This window comes from Leptosomus discolor, chromosome 8, assembly GCF_034619465.1.
Source record: "Leptosomus discolor isolate bLepDis1 chromosome 8, bLepDis1.hap2, whole genome shotgun sequence".
In the NCBI taxonomy this organism is placed as follows: Eukaryota; Metazoa; Chordata; class Aves; order Leptosomiformes; family Leptosomidae; genus Leptosomus; species Leptosomus discolor.
The window spans coordinates 59,703,976-59,719,382 of NC_141398.1; the positions used below are offsets into that span (position 1 = coordinate 59,703,976).

Genomic DNA, 15,407 nt, shown 5'->3' on the forward strand with positions numbered 1-15,407 from the left:
AGCAAGTACAGCCCTGTTGTGCCTGTTTGCCTTCGTAATCTTTAAACTTCCCAACCCCACTTCCCCACGCCAGAACTTCTAGGACTGCGATATATTTTTGCTCCTTTTCTCGGCCACTTTCTCTGTTTTCTTTCTGGCTTGTTTCTAAGGTTGAGAAGCTAAAATTGAACGGGTACTTCAAGGCATAGCACGAAACACTGTTTTGCAAAATGACATAATATTTCTGATTTCCTTGTCTCCTGTGCCTTTCACGTCTGTTTAGCTTGACATTACAAGCTCGATTTCACCGTGTTTCTTTTTTGTGAACGTATGTAATTTGTAAGCCTCTGGGGCATGACCTGGCGCTTGCTGGGGGTGCGTGTCACCTGCCGCTGTGCTGCTTCTATGTCCTGCTGAGTCGGTTCGGATTCTCTTGCCGAAGTTCCTGCTGTACGTTATCCTGCGGCCATCAGAATGGTTCGGCATCTCCCAGGATGTGCGCATTGCTCGGGCACCCGGCTTCCTGAAGGTTAAGGTTAAAAAAAAAAAAAAAAATTCCTGACAACTGAAAAATCCCGTAGTGTTTCTCCTAAAGTTAGGAAATGGATACAAAGTGCTGGGCCGAAGATTTGCCCTTTCACGGGTAAGCTGACTAGCTACCATTCTCAACAGAAGCTGTATTTATACTGTTATTAAGGTACCTTCAAGAAGAAAAGTGCTCTGTAAGCAGTGTATTTTGACTGAAAGTATTATGAACTACTTTAACATACTCTTTTTTTTCACTAATCGATACGACTACAGCTGAAACCAGGGCTGTTTTCCTCCTTTTACGTTATTTGCAGATACTGTCTGTTACTGCTAAGTTGTATGTAAGTTCTCAGTTTCTGGCATTTCTCTATTTTTGAGGGGGAAAGTAATTAAAAACTCATTAAATTCATTTTGTAAAATCTCTTGAGGGGAATTAGATACATCTGCTTAGCTAGTTTAGCCTTTCTAAATTGTATTAAACGCTCTTAAACAAGAAACACTCAACATCCAGCTGTCTTGGGCAGGACGCGGAAGGTGAAGCCGGGTGTTTTTAAGCAGACACCCAAGGTGTAGTTTTGGGCCGTAACATCTTGTCCTGCAACTTACTTTACCAACAGCGCAGAGCAGCTTTGGGCTCAGATCTTCATTTTATGCTGAATGTGTGATCACAGACCTCAGGCAGACAATAACGAGTTTACAAGCATGTAGCCAGACTTGCATTTACAAACCGGGGGCAGATTTTGACCGAAAGAGAGCTCAGACTGTAAACTTCCCTCCTCCTGTATTCACATCCACAAGAAAAGAAAAAGAAGTCATTGTTTTAAATGAGGAGATGCCTGTTCTGCATGTTGTGTCTTTTTGAAGCACTAGCTGCGAGGTTTTGGAGGAAGGAAGAGAATTGTTTTTGTAAATGTCCTTTATCTTTCTGCAGATACAAATAGGTTATCAGCACATTTTCAGTTAGGTGTGCGGTTCTGCACAGATGATGTACAAGCTGGTAACGGAAGACGCAGAATTCAAAGTAAGGAGACCTACGTTCTGCTTATGTCTGTAATTATTCCTGCACTCTTCCTAAAACAGGAATAAAATAAAAAAGAAATAGACACTATTTGCCTAATCCAGTTTATATAAAACATAGAGTTGAAGCAAAATTCAGTTTCTTGAGCCCCGGCTGAACCCAAAGGGTTTGTTGCTACAGAACTAGGACTGAATCCCTTCAAAATACTTTTTATTGCTAGTTCAAACTAGTGAGCCTGCTGAAAAAGTAATGTATATGTCTGTAGCCTTTGCCCAAGGCATCCTTCCAGGTGCAGGACTGTTTTCACCTGGTCTATGGAGCACTGGCAGGCTGTTGCTTCCCCCTCCCTTTGTCCCTGTGTGCCCTTGCTTCCGCACCGTGACACTGCACACTGCAAGGGATTTGGTGGGGATTTGGGTTTTCCCTAGCGCAAGAATTCGATCGGCGGTTACCGCGGGCTCTGACTAGGCTGCTCTGAGGGAGGGATTCTCGTCTCGATGGCGGGCAGCACACCCCAGGCTTTCCCCTGGCCACGCCACTGCTAAATGTCGCTGCGTGGGCATTTGTGAGCGTGCGTCTGTGCCGTGGGTGGGTTTGCAGGTGGGAGGAGGGGATGCCAAGAGGGTTCAGACTATATCTTGTTTCCTTCACACCACCACTTGAGTCTTTACTTGCTAAACCCCTCAAGCTGTACTTGAGCTCTGACAAGGGGGGGTAGGATTTGGGGAGTTCAAGGCTCCTTTTGGCTGAAGGCCCATCCTGTGAGTCTTTCCCTTTTAAAATTTTGCATTTTCAGCACAAGACAATTTCAACTCAAATGAAGTTACTTACTGATTAAATCACCGTTTGCCCGAAACATCAGTGCAGAAACGCAGTGAAAACTGATCCAAAAATGCAGTGGTTTCATGTCCAGATTTTAAGGCCTAATTAACTAATGTCTGTGGGGGTTTTAAAATGCTTTGGTTGCAGTTGGATTTAGAAGGGCAAAATAACGGTAGCAGGGTGCTAAAGAACTGCTGGAGAATTTTTTGGGGATTGTGTGTCAGCTCTGCTGAATTGACAGTTCAAAACTTGGCATTAAATGAAAAGATGAGCTTTGGACCACATCCAGAGTCACCAAAGTCACTGGGTTCAGACTTTGAAGAAGCTTGAATCCGAGTATCTCCTCAAAGGTTCTTGCTAAAAAGGGTACGTGGGAGCTAAGGGGACTTCAGTTTATCTGTGGCAGATTTTTTGAAAACAGAAAATTAAAAAAAAAATAAGTTGTTGAGTATTTTTTTCTGCGTATAGGCTTGTATACTCTTATCTCAGTTTTCAGTTTGTGCATTTTTATGGGAAAAAAAAAATCACATATGTAAAGCTTTTTCCTGTGAAAACACTTGCCAAGCAAATCTTACTTTATTCCGTTATCCAAACGGAAGGCCATTTTTACAGAGAGACTTTTCCATATATATTTTCAGACAACGCACAAACAGCCAGGCAACAATAGCAGTGGCATCTTTCAACTTTAACCTTGTGTTCTTTAAAATTTGTTTAACAAAAACAAGAGAAGAGAAATTCTAAGAACTTCCATCTTTTCCATGAAATGCTTCTTTTGAAAACCCAGATAACAAAGGACTAGGAGAAATGTGAATGCTCAACTTTATTTTGTGTGCATGAAAAAAATCCTGTAGCAAAAACTTCTTGTGTAGCAACTCGGAGAAGTATTTGACTATCAGTAGTAGTTTGTCATACAAAGCAGAATAATACCGACCCGATGTACAGGGTAAGTTGTTATTTCTCTTGTAATGCAGGCAAAAATGTTCTTCTCTTGCATGCTAAACCAGAAACAGAAATCTTGGAGAGCGTAGGTAGCACAGGGAATGAATCCCTTATGGGAAACCCATCCCTACCAGAATTAGTGCTAAGAAAATAAAATTTAAGCCGTGAGTCAAGAAAATGGGTTTGGTGTTTACAGGTTCCAAGAAACTCCCTAGTAAAGTCTCAAAACCAACTGTGCATCCATTGTGAGTCTGGCAAAGGTGAAGCGTGGCCAAAAGAGGCCCAGGACAGCAAGAGCAGGACAAATACCCTCTTTGAGAATGATCTCAGCAGGCGACTGTGCTTTGTCCTGCCTTTTCCTGAGTACTGGACATGGGATTTTTCTCATCGCTTTTGCCCTCATAATCCTTCCATATTTAAAATTCTGTTCATATCTTTCTCATAAAAGCTGTTAGCGATTCCATTGAAAGTTTTGTTTGAAAGGTGAAGGTTAACTCCGGTTTTGAGGTTGTGCCTGGAAAGGCGAATGACCTTGTCACAGCTGCAGTGCAAGCGCTCACGAGAGAGGAAGATCCCCAAGAGAGCCTCGGCTCGCAGTCCAGTGCTTCGAGGGGCTTGGCTTTACCTTTCTGTAAGTTTAATGAGAATCCCTAAGCCCCAGCTGTCAAAGGAAGCAACGAGTATCAGCGATGTATAACTTGCTCCTGCTTTTTTTGCCCGTGTGACTTCAATTGGAGTGTATTTGTGTAGGTTGGTGCATTAAAATTGTAGCAGGGTTTGTTCCTGCTTCTGTCGAACAGAACGTATTGAAACGAAACCATAAAGTGTTTGAGTGAAGCTTTTCTTGTGAAGATTTTTCAGGGGTTATTTCTTGCTGCCATTAGCTGCAAGTATTTCAAACTAGAAACAGAGCCCAGGAATCTCTTAGAAAACAATTCTTCATCAGGGACAGGCATCAGCTTCCTCAGAGAAAAGGAAACCTTAAACGTTTAATGACTCATTAATGAAATTTTCAGTAATTTCTCAGACTGTTGAAAATGCGTTGGTGTGGTTGATGGATATGTGAGGCTATTCACGGCAGGAGGCTTCTAGGTGAGCGAGAGGGTTTTTAGATTTTGCTTTGGCAGCGTTTCAAAAGGGATTGTGAGTCGGTAAGCGGAAAGCACGAGCAGCGTTCACCCAACGCGCGTGTGGGTTACGCTCGCAAACAAGACGTGAGTGCTCTTGGCTTTCTTTGCTTTTAACACATGAAAAACTGTACTGTGCTTTAGGTGGTAGGAATTAAATAGTAGATTTGTGATCCAGGTGCTAATATTGTAAATTTATAGAGCAGTGGGCTGTTTATTTGTGGCTTAGTAACGATGCAGGACGTGGCCAAACTCTGCAGTAATTAAAGGGTATCGTCAAGACTGTAAGTTGCCGTTTGAGTCTTAACCTTTCCAGAACGCCTGGGGGCTTTCACGTCTCTCTCTTGTTGAACTTCGCATGTTGGAGGCGCGAAGGATGGAGGAGGAAAGCAGCATGTCCCCTGCAGGGGATCGTTCGCCTGCGCCGTGATCTCGGGAGCATTTTCAATCTATCTCTCATAAAGCAGAGGGTGCTGGTCCTCACTCCCAGACCTGGACTTGTTCTTGGCATCAGTTCCCCCATTCCAGGAACATTTGCCTCCCGGAGTGAAGGGAATACCCGAAGAGATTTGTTTGGATGGAGGTAATACCCAGTACTAATAGAGCTATAGCTGGAACTGGCTGGCCTCCAAAATATCAAAGCCTAACGTGGTCCAGGCCTTATTACAAAAGTCTGGTGATGGGAGGGAGTCCTTTTCTGTGGCAATCTCAGAGGGGGACAGAGTGAAAGTAGAGGATTACAGTCAAAGGACATGGGGTTACTATATGCAGTAAATAAAGCTTTCTAATGAAAAGGGAAGTAGAATTGCATTAGAGAGAAAAACGTCTCTTGTGGGCATTGATTATAATAATCTTTGTGTTCTAGAAGGTCAGATTTATTACCAAAAACCCCCTGTATTCCCGTGCAGTTTTTGCAGACGGTGACCTTCCTCTGCTGACTTGGAAGACTGAACAGTAAGGGGCAAGTGTGAGCTTCACTGCGTTGGATGAAGGCTCCTTGGGTGGATGTTACATCCAGGGATGCCTGCAACAAGTATTTAATGAACATTGCCAGCAGTGAGCACAGAGTTGTAGCAGGTGATTGTGGTGTGCAGCGATCCGCATTAAAAATGCGAGCAGATTAATTTTTATATTGCGCTTTAAAAGCATAATCAAAAAATTGTAGACTCGTGCGTGAGAATGCCTTTGATAATTCCACTGAACTCATCCTTTAGAGAGAACCTGTGTTCTTTTGGGATTCTCTGTACAAGAACACTTCAAAAAGCTTATCTAAATTAACCAAAGATATACATTTAGTGGATTATTTTAAATCATAATAAGCCCCTGTGTGGACACTATTTTACAGAATTCAAGCAGATGTTACTCATGTATCTTAATTCACTTTTGAGTCTAATTAGATTGAATTTAGTGCAAGTCACTTGAATTATGAATGAGAGTGCTGAGGGATTTAATGTAGTTTAGCTTATCCACTTAAAATCTTATTTTTTTTTTTTTTTTTTAATGTCCTGTTCTAGGTAGGCACTCTTAAACGTTTCCTTTTACAGGCAATAGGACAGTCTGCTCTGCCTGGTAAGAACAGGCTTTTTTAGGTCGTGACTGTGTAACTCCAACTGCTCCGAAGTACCACACAGTTTTCTTAATCTGCTTAGTGGATGTAAGAGCAACAAAATATTCAATATATACTCGCTAATTGCAGTTGAAAAGGGAAAGATTTTGTGTGTGTGCGCATGCACTTGTGTATTTATTTCATCGTAACTCCTCTGTGGCTATAGCTTTCCTAATAAAGTTATCTAAAGACGGGGAATGGGCGAGCAGAGTGGAGGAATTAAAGAAGTATATAGTTAGGGGCTTGCAGAAAAAGCTATTCTGGCCTTGGACAGGATACAACTTTCTGTGTTTACCTTAATTCTAGTGCTTACATCATGCTACCACAACTTTTGGGGAGGGCATCTTGGGTTTCCCCAGCTTATCTCAAGTGTCCCAACTCATGTGTCTGTTACTCATATTCTCAGCTGAACCCTTTTTTTCTGAGCGAGTATCGGTTATTTATACTCTTCGTGCTTTTGTTTCGTGCTGTTCCCTTTCAAGCTATTGGGAATTTTGCCATTGATTTGACAGGACCTGGATCAGACCTTGGAAGTTTTCAGCTCCAGCTACAAAAAATCTCATTATTTTTACTTGCTTGGTATTTTCTTCATGGTAGGCTTGGGAGTGGTTAATAGTTGGATCCAGCGTTGGGTCACTGCTTGTCACTGCGTGGGGTGTCAGCTCAGGGTTGTGCTTTACCGAGATACCTTTTGCTATCCTGGGTTTCACTGAAACTTCTGTACTGCCCTCAGAGCAACACAAATCTTATTTAGATGGGATTGGAAGTGGATTACCTTTTTCTGTTTCCCTCTGCACTTGACAAAATCCTGCAGACACGCTCCAGGCTGTGTTCTTTCTGCCTTATCAGTTCAAAGTTTAAGCATTCCCAAATATTCTGTGAAAACCCTTTTCCAGTCCCTTGAAGGTCCTCTCAGAATTCAGAGTCCAGGAATGAAATATGTGTGAAGTGCCCCCTGGGTTTTGGGAGGAGGTAGAAATTGGTTCAAATTGGCAAAATGTGCGAATCTGACAACATGAGGACTTAAATTTTTTTTTTTTTTTTTTTCCTTCCTAAAAAAGAGAAATTAAGAGCATATTGAACCATTTTCCCTAACTGGCTAAGCTAGTGAAATATATATGCATAAATATACATATGCCATATTAAAAAACTGAGTATTGGAAATATTTTCACTCTGTGACAAGTGTAACCATTTGTTAGTAATTTTTCATAGGTTGGAGCTGTGCTAAACAGCGCTCCCGAGGCTGGGAGAGCCCAGGGGCAGGGGAGAGGAGTGGGTTTTGTTGTCACGAAAAGATCATCTCTGACTGGATTTTTTTTTTTTTTTTTCCCCTTCTACTTGCTATTCGTGCAAGTTACCTATGAAAAGGAAAATAATATCCACGAGAGAAATCAAGCGGGAGATAAAACCCTTTTATTCTTACGAGGGTTTTTTTACACATAACGCTGTAGAACACGTAAGAACGGGGTGTTGGCTAGGAGAATTGCTTTAGAAGCCTTGGTATACGGCTCTCGGAGAGAAGTTACAAAGACTCTCTAACGATAGGAAAATGATAGAAAAGGTAAAAAAAAAAAAAAAAAAGATGATGAGAAGAGGAATTCATACAGACCAGGTGTTGTGGGCACAGCAGGGAGGATGAGAAATGAAGTTTAGGACCACAAGATATGCTCAATTAAGCAAAGATTCCACAAACAAAACCGATCTTTTGACTGTACAAACATGGATTCTTTCTGTGGACTTAATTCCATTAAGGTAAAAGTTAAGTGCTTTTTTAGAAACTCTCTGGAAGTAGCCTTTCAAAACTATCACTGTGTGCCTACACTGATGTACCACATAATATTCAACACATATAATGAATGTAAGAGCATCTGAAACAGTAGAAAAACTTCTGGTTTGTATATACATGCGCGTGTGTCAGCTTCCTGTGGTTCAGCCTGCCCAGATTTTGTGGGGGTTTGTTTTTTCATTACAATTGCAAATGAAATACTGTTCAAATAATCGTAATTAGCACATTAGAATTTGCCTGCCTTCAGCTGAATAGAGCATTTACTTTCCATGGTACTCGCAAAATATTCCTCTTTATTAGGCTAACAAATAACATTTGAGATACAGTGTAAGGAATGCAATGTTGCCAATTTTAAAGCGGAACTGTTTTCGCTTGATGATGCACGATTTGAAAATCCAGAAATTCGCAATTAGGCAGTAATTGCAGTGGGTATCATTAATGATACGTTGTGTAACTCCACCTTGTGCATTTTTACGGACCTCGGGAAGAATCTCAGGGGATTGATCACAGATATTCTGCATTGTTCCGAGGTCCCAATGTTGGTATAATTTCAGACGTGCATCAGTTAATGAGGACGTTGTCTTTGAGTTAAAGTTCCTTCCACATGCAGTTCTTTGGCTGTCCGTGTGTGTCTTTAACGGCAGTCATCGTCAGTGTACCAAAAGGTGGCCAAATTTGTGTGCACTTACTATTCAGTACTAAAGCTTTGGCTGCTGAAGTACCAATTAGCTGCGTGGTTAATAGCACACAAACCTCCCAGGCAGTGGTTGTGTGGCTGTTCCCAACGATGGAAAAGCAAAGAGCCACGGCAGATTTCAGCTGCAGCTCAGATTCGTAGGATCCTGTAAAAATGGAGAGAAACAAAGGGCAGAGGAAATTCTGGGACATAAAAACTCATCCCGTGTAGAATTTCATATTCTCACTGGTTGCCCGCTTCCAGAGGGGGATAGGGATTTATTTCCTGTTTTAAATCTGATTTTTAGTGCAGCTCTGACAGGGGAGTTGCTGCCAGAGATCTGTAGCTGCTTGAAGCAGCTCATACCCTTGTCTTTCATCTTTGAAGCCTTTTCGGTCTGTCAGTTCTCCAGATGCCCCTGTTAAGGCACCAGTAACACCCCCTTCGTACAGGTGAGGAGGTGGAAGCGGTGACTTAGCCAAGGTGACTTAAGTTGGTAGGGAACCAAGATAAGAAATTATGAATTCTGGATTTCTTGTCTACATTTTGGAGCATTTTCTCTGATTCATAATGGAGTTTGTCCTGCTTGTAGCAAGGAAAAAGCCAAAGAAGCTTTCTTGCTTTTGGAGGAAAGTGGCTTCATTCCTTTCTGCTTTGTTTGAGATCACATCTCAGTCCTTCTTCCTGGCTGAGGAGCTTATGGCTGATGGCAGAAAACTCTCCCCATTTTTCTTCTGTGAATTAGCAGAATTTTGCAGTTTTACGTCGGAAAACTCTTTCAAAGTCCGCCGACCCCTGGCCCTGTCAGATTTGAACCAGTTACATAAAACCCATTGGATTTTCACATCCACCTCTGTTTTCAGAGCCCTCTGATACGTGGTGCAGGTTGCAGGGCAGTTCTTCTCTGAGTTAGCAGCTGTGTTCAAATGCTTTCTGGTTCTTACTGGACAGAGGACCTTGACCTATTTGTGACAGGGTTTTCCCCAAAATCTTTGGGATGGATTTGATTTCCTCGTTATGTTTCAGATATATGAATTCTCCTTTGTTCTGTTGCAAGTGCAGTCGTTTCAGGAAACTTTTAATTTAGTTGACAAAGTGACTTGTTTATTCTAAATTATACACACATACACACACACATGCAAGAAACAAAAACCAGAAACACGGACGGAAAGGTTAGGAAGTGCCAACTTCATACTTTCCTCTGCTAGTCCAGAATTGCCCGGGCAGGCTGCACACCAGCTGCGGGCTGTCGGGTCCACGTGGCCGAGGAGCAGGAGGATTGCAGACCCTTCACCCCACGGAGCCCCATCTCATTCATGTGATAGAGCGAGCATCCACGGGGGCAGGATTTAAATTTGAGCTACTGATGGTAAATTTGGCGCTCTGCGGCTTCTGCCTCTTTGATTTACAACCCGAATAATCTGCTGTTTGTGCCGTTGTGTTTCGTGTAGTATATGGGTTTTCAGTATTGGTTTTTGATGTGCATATTCCTTAAAAATATCCTCGCTAAGGTCCGGGTGCCTGTACAGTGAATTTGAGTCTCCTTGAGAAAAACGTCCACGTAATCAACTGAAATCCAAAGACTTTAGAAGTACCTCATAGATTCTTTGCATCCCTTCTGAAACGCTAACCAAATGTTAGCAAAACCAGCCTGAGGTCGGCTGTTGGTGTCTTTTAATGAGCTTGTTTTTAATCTTAATAGCTGAACTAGAAATACTTGTTTCTTATTAGGTAGCTGCAGAATGTTTCATTCATCTAGCAGTTGCCTACAGCTGCATAAAAAAGAAGTAAAGGAACTTAGAGGCATTTGTTTTCGGTTAAAATAAATACTTGCTTTCAAAATGTTTTTGTTAAAAAATGTCCATGACAGCTTTGGAATATCTTCATCCTTGTTTTATATTCACTCTTTCACATCATTAATTTGCAAGCTAATGAAAAGGTTATGATCACAGTAAAACAACACAGAGCAATAAATTACAAAGTCTGTAAAAATAATTGGCAGTATTTAGTTAGATACTAGGCGAGATAACTGTATTCTGTTCTGGAAAAAGGGTGTAAGACGGGGGACCCACCTGGAGTTTAAGCTCCAGGTCCCCAAAGGTCTGCGTTAAGCTGGTCTCTGTGCCCAGGTTAAGTAAACTCGAACTGCCAGCTGTGGGGGAAGCAAAGCTTGTCGCTTCTCGACACTGCTTTGCAAGTGGAGATGCAGCTTGGTGAAGCCTTAGGTTTCCTGCTAAGGCAAGGAATCGTATTTTTTTTTCTTCAGTTGTAAAGATCAATACTGGCAAAACCCATTACTGTAGCTGGGTTGTCGTGTAAAACAGAACATACCTAATTTTGAAGATTTTCCCTGTTCATAGAAGCAAAAGTGACTTGTTCTCTCTTCACTTTCACCTTGAAGCAATACTGGGAATGGGGTTCAGTGGTCTGTCCTCCAGAATACCTGCTCAAGGCTTTTATACTGACCTCTCGTTTCATTTGCTTGGCGTTTTTCATCGTTGGTGTGGCTGTAATGCTTCCCCAGGTGAGCACAAAATTCTTTACTTAGACGGAAGCGCTCTGTAGAAATGATGATAACACCGTTTGGGTATCACTTTACATTTAAAATGTGATGTGTTTTCCATACAAAAATTCAGGTGGTTTCATTATATAGTAAATCTTTCACAGCCTTTGAACGTTCCTGCAGCTCAGCCTGTCCCAGAGGAGTCCTTCCACAAGTCCTTTCTCTGCATCGTGTTTCCAGAAAGACGCGGCTCGTCTTGAGCCGGTTTCCAGAGTTTTGGACACTTTGCTGGGAACGTTCTGTGTCTGGGCAGTTCCTCTTTACCTGGGATACCAGTGGCTTAAGTCATCCGGTTACCCGACAGTCGCTCGTTAGCCAGATAGATCAAAACCCTTAAGTTTTTTGAAGACATTTTTGGTCATAGTGCTGCCCCGTAAATCAAAAAGTCACAACACAGATGTTAAATAAACCCCCCTAAATATTCTTCATTTGAAATTTTGGGCTTTTTTATAAAAATAGACAATCATGCTGTTATAGAAATTGAAAGCAGAACTTTCAAAGTCAGGAAAATTTGTCTAATCCCCCCAAATTGTTAACCTGATGCTTTTAGCAGTGTTAGTCATAGGTGACCAATAGAAACTATATCCTGTTAAAGAAATTTTGGGACCATTCGCTTTTGTTACCACTGAGTGAGGAAAAACTTGGAAATGTGTAGGAGATTAGCACCTTATTACTCATTTTTCTTTCTGCTTTTGAGGTCTACGATAGACTTTATCTAATTAAATTCTGAAGCAAAATCGTCCTCCCTTTCATTTTCTTTTTAAATATACTCAATCATCATGATATTAAAACCGGGTTAGCTTTCCAAGTTGCCTGGCAGGTTTAGTGAATCAACTTTATGAAGGTTTTATCTCACTTTTTTTTTTTAAAAAAAAAGCAGTGCAGGCTTTTCTTTTTCTTGGTTTTCTCTGTCCCGGTCTGTGTGGCAGGTGTGCTAAGGGTGTGAAAACCCCGTGCGTTATCCCGGGGATGAGGATGGTTTTACAACTGTAGGGGCTCGTCTGAAAGTGAAGGGCTGAAGGGAGACGGTGTGTGCGTGCGTCACGGGTGGAAGGGGGACAGCAGAGGACCCGCAGCACTGCGTCCTCGCTGCTTGTCTGCGCCTGGCTGTACTAGCTCGGTGGCCAAAATCCGCTTGTACTTCGGTACGGAGCAGCTGCGCCCAGAGAAAGAGTGAGGCCAGAAACGTTCAGAATATCAGATAAGCGTGAGAAATTTTTGGTCTGTAAAGCTCCGAGCTGTCTCTTTATTAGCACGTCATTTAACATGATTTGTACCCTTAATATCACGCAGACTGAATCCTCTCTCACCCTTTGGTTTGTTAGGTCGGGTTCGTTACTTTATTTTCCTTGGATGGAAACCTTCCCCAGTTATCAACCAGTGAACAAACATATTTAGACATAAGAGCGAGTATTGTTTGTCCTTTCCTTTCGATCTGAAATCTAATTTCCAGCCACAGTAAAAACAATAAAACTGATGTTTGCTTCCCCCCCCCCCTTTTTTTTTTTCTCCAGTGATAAATATGATGTATTTTTGGATTTTATCTGTATATCTAAAATATTCCGTTGGAAACTTTTGAAAGATAGCGTTGCTTTCACTGCGCAACTGGCTCCTGGTCAAGTGCTTCAAGCTGTATGCATGAATAGAAACTTTTGTTGTTTATAGTAAGTACATCCATGGCTGATGTACTTTGTAACCTACGTTTAGAACTCAATGTAATTTCTCAGATTTCAGCTATTTCAAATTGTTACTCGATACAGAACTTTTTTTCTCTCTAAGTTGTTAATAAATCTGGCACCACAAAAACTAATTGCAGTTCTGCCTGCTGCTAAATTATCTTAGAATCTAATATCTCATCCACATAATATCTCAATTTTTCTCAGCTATTTATCAAGATATAAATCCTATCCACTGTGCTCTGTGTTTATCTTAACATACAGCAATACATTTTGACCCCGTGTTTGTCTAACTACAGGAACAGCCGTGCTTGGCAGCGGGGGGGTGGGTTTGGTTTGGTTTGTTTGTTTTCTTTTCTCGAGTGCCGTCAATATTCTGCCACAGTTTTTATGCTGAAGGTAGCCTGTTCAGAGTCAGGTAGGTGCGGGGTGCTTTGAACTTTCCATTTTTTCACTTCATCTGTTTTGTGGAACTTTTGTTTCTCCTTGCACCCTTACTCTCCGATTTTTTTAGATGGATGTTTGAAGTGTGTGTGAGCACTGAGATACACTTGTCCTGCACGATAGGCGTAAACATTTTCAGGTTCATTCTTGTGCCATTATTAGTTTTGTCCACATTGGGTATTTTGACGTGCACCTTTATCCCCTTCAGTGCAGAGCCGTTTTGTTGTTTGCGTGGCCAAGGACTCAGAAACTTCCCTTGTTAGTGACACGTTAAGAAGTTTCAGACAGGTTGTTCCAACGTCAGCTGCTTTATTTTTAATTTAATCTTTCCCTCCGTGAGGATCAGCACTTGTTACTTGTCTGAAGAAGTGATGTTTATCAGCAGCAATGTTAATAAGCTCTCTAATACACAGTTTTGCTCATTATTGAAAAATCCAAAGGGGTGCACAGCCTCGGGCGCGGATTTGTTCCTCCGCAGCGCAGCATCACGTACTGCATGAGCTCTGCTCCCGTAGGGAGCTGCTGCTCCTTCGAGACCCCGCAAAGTCCAACGGGAACTGTCTGCCGTAACCGTTTCCCCGTGCCCTAATGCACAGAAATTCGTTAAGGAAGGTCAGCGACTGCGGCGATGGTTTCTGCCATGAGATCTGCAATGGTTTGAGGACCTGCATCAATCTGTACGGGGCTGGCTGGCGCTCTCAAAGGAGCTCTTTGTGTATAAAACTGTAATAGGTCCAGGACTGGCCTGTGCGGGTCTCTGAAAAGACCGCAGGAAATGTCACCAGTAGTTTGGTTCGGAATGACAGTACGGTTTTACAGCGGTAGACATTAACCCCGTAACACATTTTGAACCAAATGAAGAAATATCAAAGGTTGTCGAAGGTTCAAATGATAGTGTTTCGATTGTAAATGGTACTTATGACTAATCTTATCTCACCAAAAAAAGTTGAGGATTTTTTTTCCTTGAGATGAGGTTTTTTTCCTTGAGTTGCCTCTTGACATTTTGGATCGTGTTAATACAACATTCAGCAAAAGATCTGGTGTCAACCCAGCAGCCCAGCAGGTCGTTAGCCAGAACAATGCGGGTATTTGCCGCTGCTGTTCGGAAGACACACAGGATTTCAGGAGGGAAGAACAGTTGAAAAATCTGCAAATCAGATGCAGCTCGAAGGGGCAAACCAGGAGTGTGTTTGTTGTGCAGTGAAAAAACCACAGCTGAGTTCACTGTGCAGGTCAGGTCTGCTCCCTGGTAGTGTAGAGACGCCGAGCGTTGGATCCTTGAGCCCTGGCAATAAAAATTGGGGGGTTGCAGGCAGAGAAGGATCATCCCTGGACGATGCAGCAGTTGGCTTCTCTAAAACGACGGGCGAGACGGCCTTGAGCGTGATCTGCATGCGGCAAATGTGCAGCACAAGCTGCTGCGTGCGCGCCGTGCGCAGCTCAGGCACTCGGGGAGGGTGGGACAAGATTCCGTAGTCTTCTTCATCTCATTGTTTCCATCTGGCTCTCTGGACACTCAGGCAATTAAATTAACCCCCGATCAGTCACATATAGGATGTTGTTATTAGTATGAAAATGGCTGGAAATTTTCATTTCTATTTTGAAGACGAAATTTTTCACAAAGCGTAGACTCTCAAGCCTGTTAGAAAAGTTCACCTGTTCAGTGCTTGCCTGCTAGGTTCTGTCTACCATCATTTAAACTTTAATTATTAACTATTATTGCTTTTTTTTATATCACTGGCTAATCATGCTCTGTGATGTACAGGGGTTTATTATTTATCTCAAATGCTAGGATGGATAATTACCCCAGATTTTTTAATCTGACTGGTTAAAAGGGAGAGAAATTTTAAAACTAATCTTTTCCAGTGCCATTTCATTACTTATCTCCCCTGTGGCTTATTTACTGTACAAAGGGTTTCTTTGTGCTTTGTGTGATCCAATTTCGAAGTCATATATGTGGGAAAGAGCAGTTTGCACATCAGTAGGTAAATAAAAGCAAAGCATCAGAGGGAATACTTGGTGAGCTATGACCCTCCTGCGGCCTTGGGGAGTCTTTTACCCCATTCTTCTCTCTCTGTCTCCCTCTTCCCTTGCTATGGCAAATGCCTAAGTATCACTTACTACCTCCTTCTCCCCAAAAAGCATCCCTAAGTGTGAAACTTGGGCTTCAGGGGGGGGTCATGAAATAATTCTGTAGCGTGCAGCGTGGGGTCCTTGCACTCTGTTGTCACTACGGCAAGAT

At 42.2% G+C, this 15,407-nt stretch overlaps 1 protein-coding gene across 3 annotated transcripts in view; it reads left to right on the plus strand.

The window, feature by feature from the left end:
* Positions 1-15,407, plus strand: part of BANP (BTG3 associated nuclear protein) — a 151,070-nt gene that overhangs the window by 113,922 nt on the left and 21,741 nt on the right. The gene's annotated exons all lie outside the window — the stretch shown is intronic.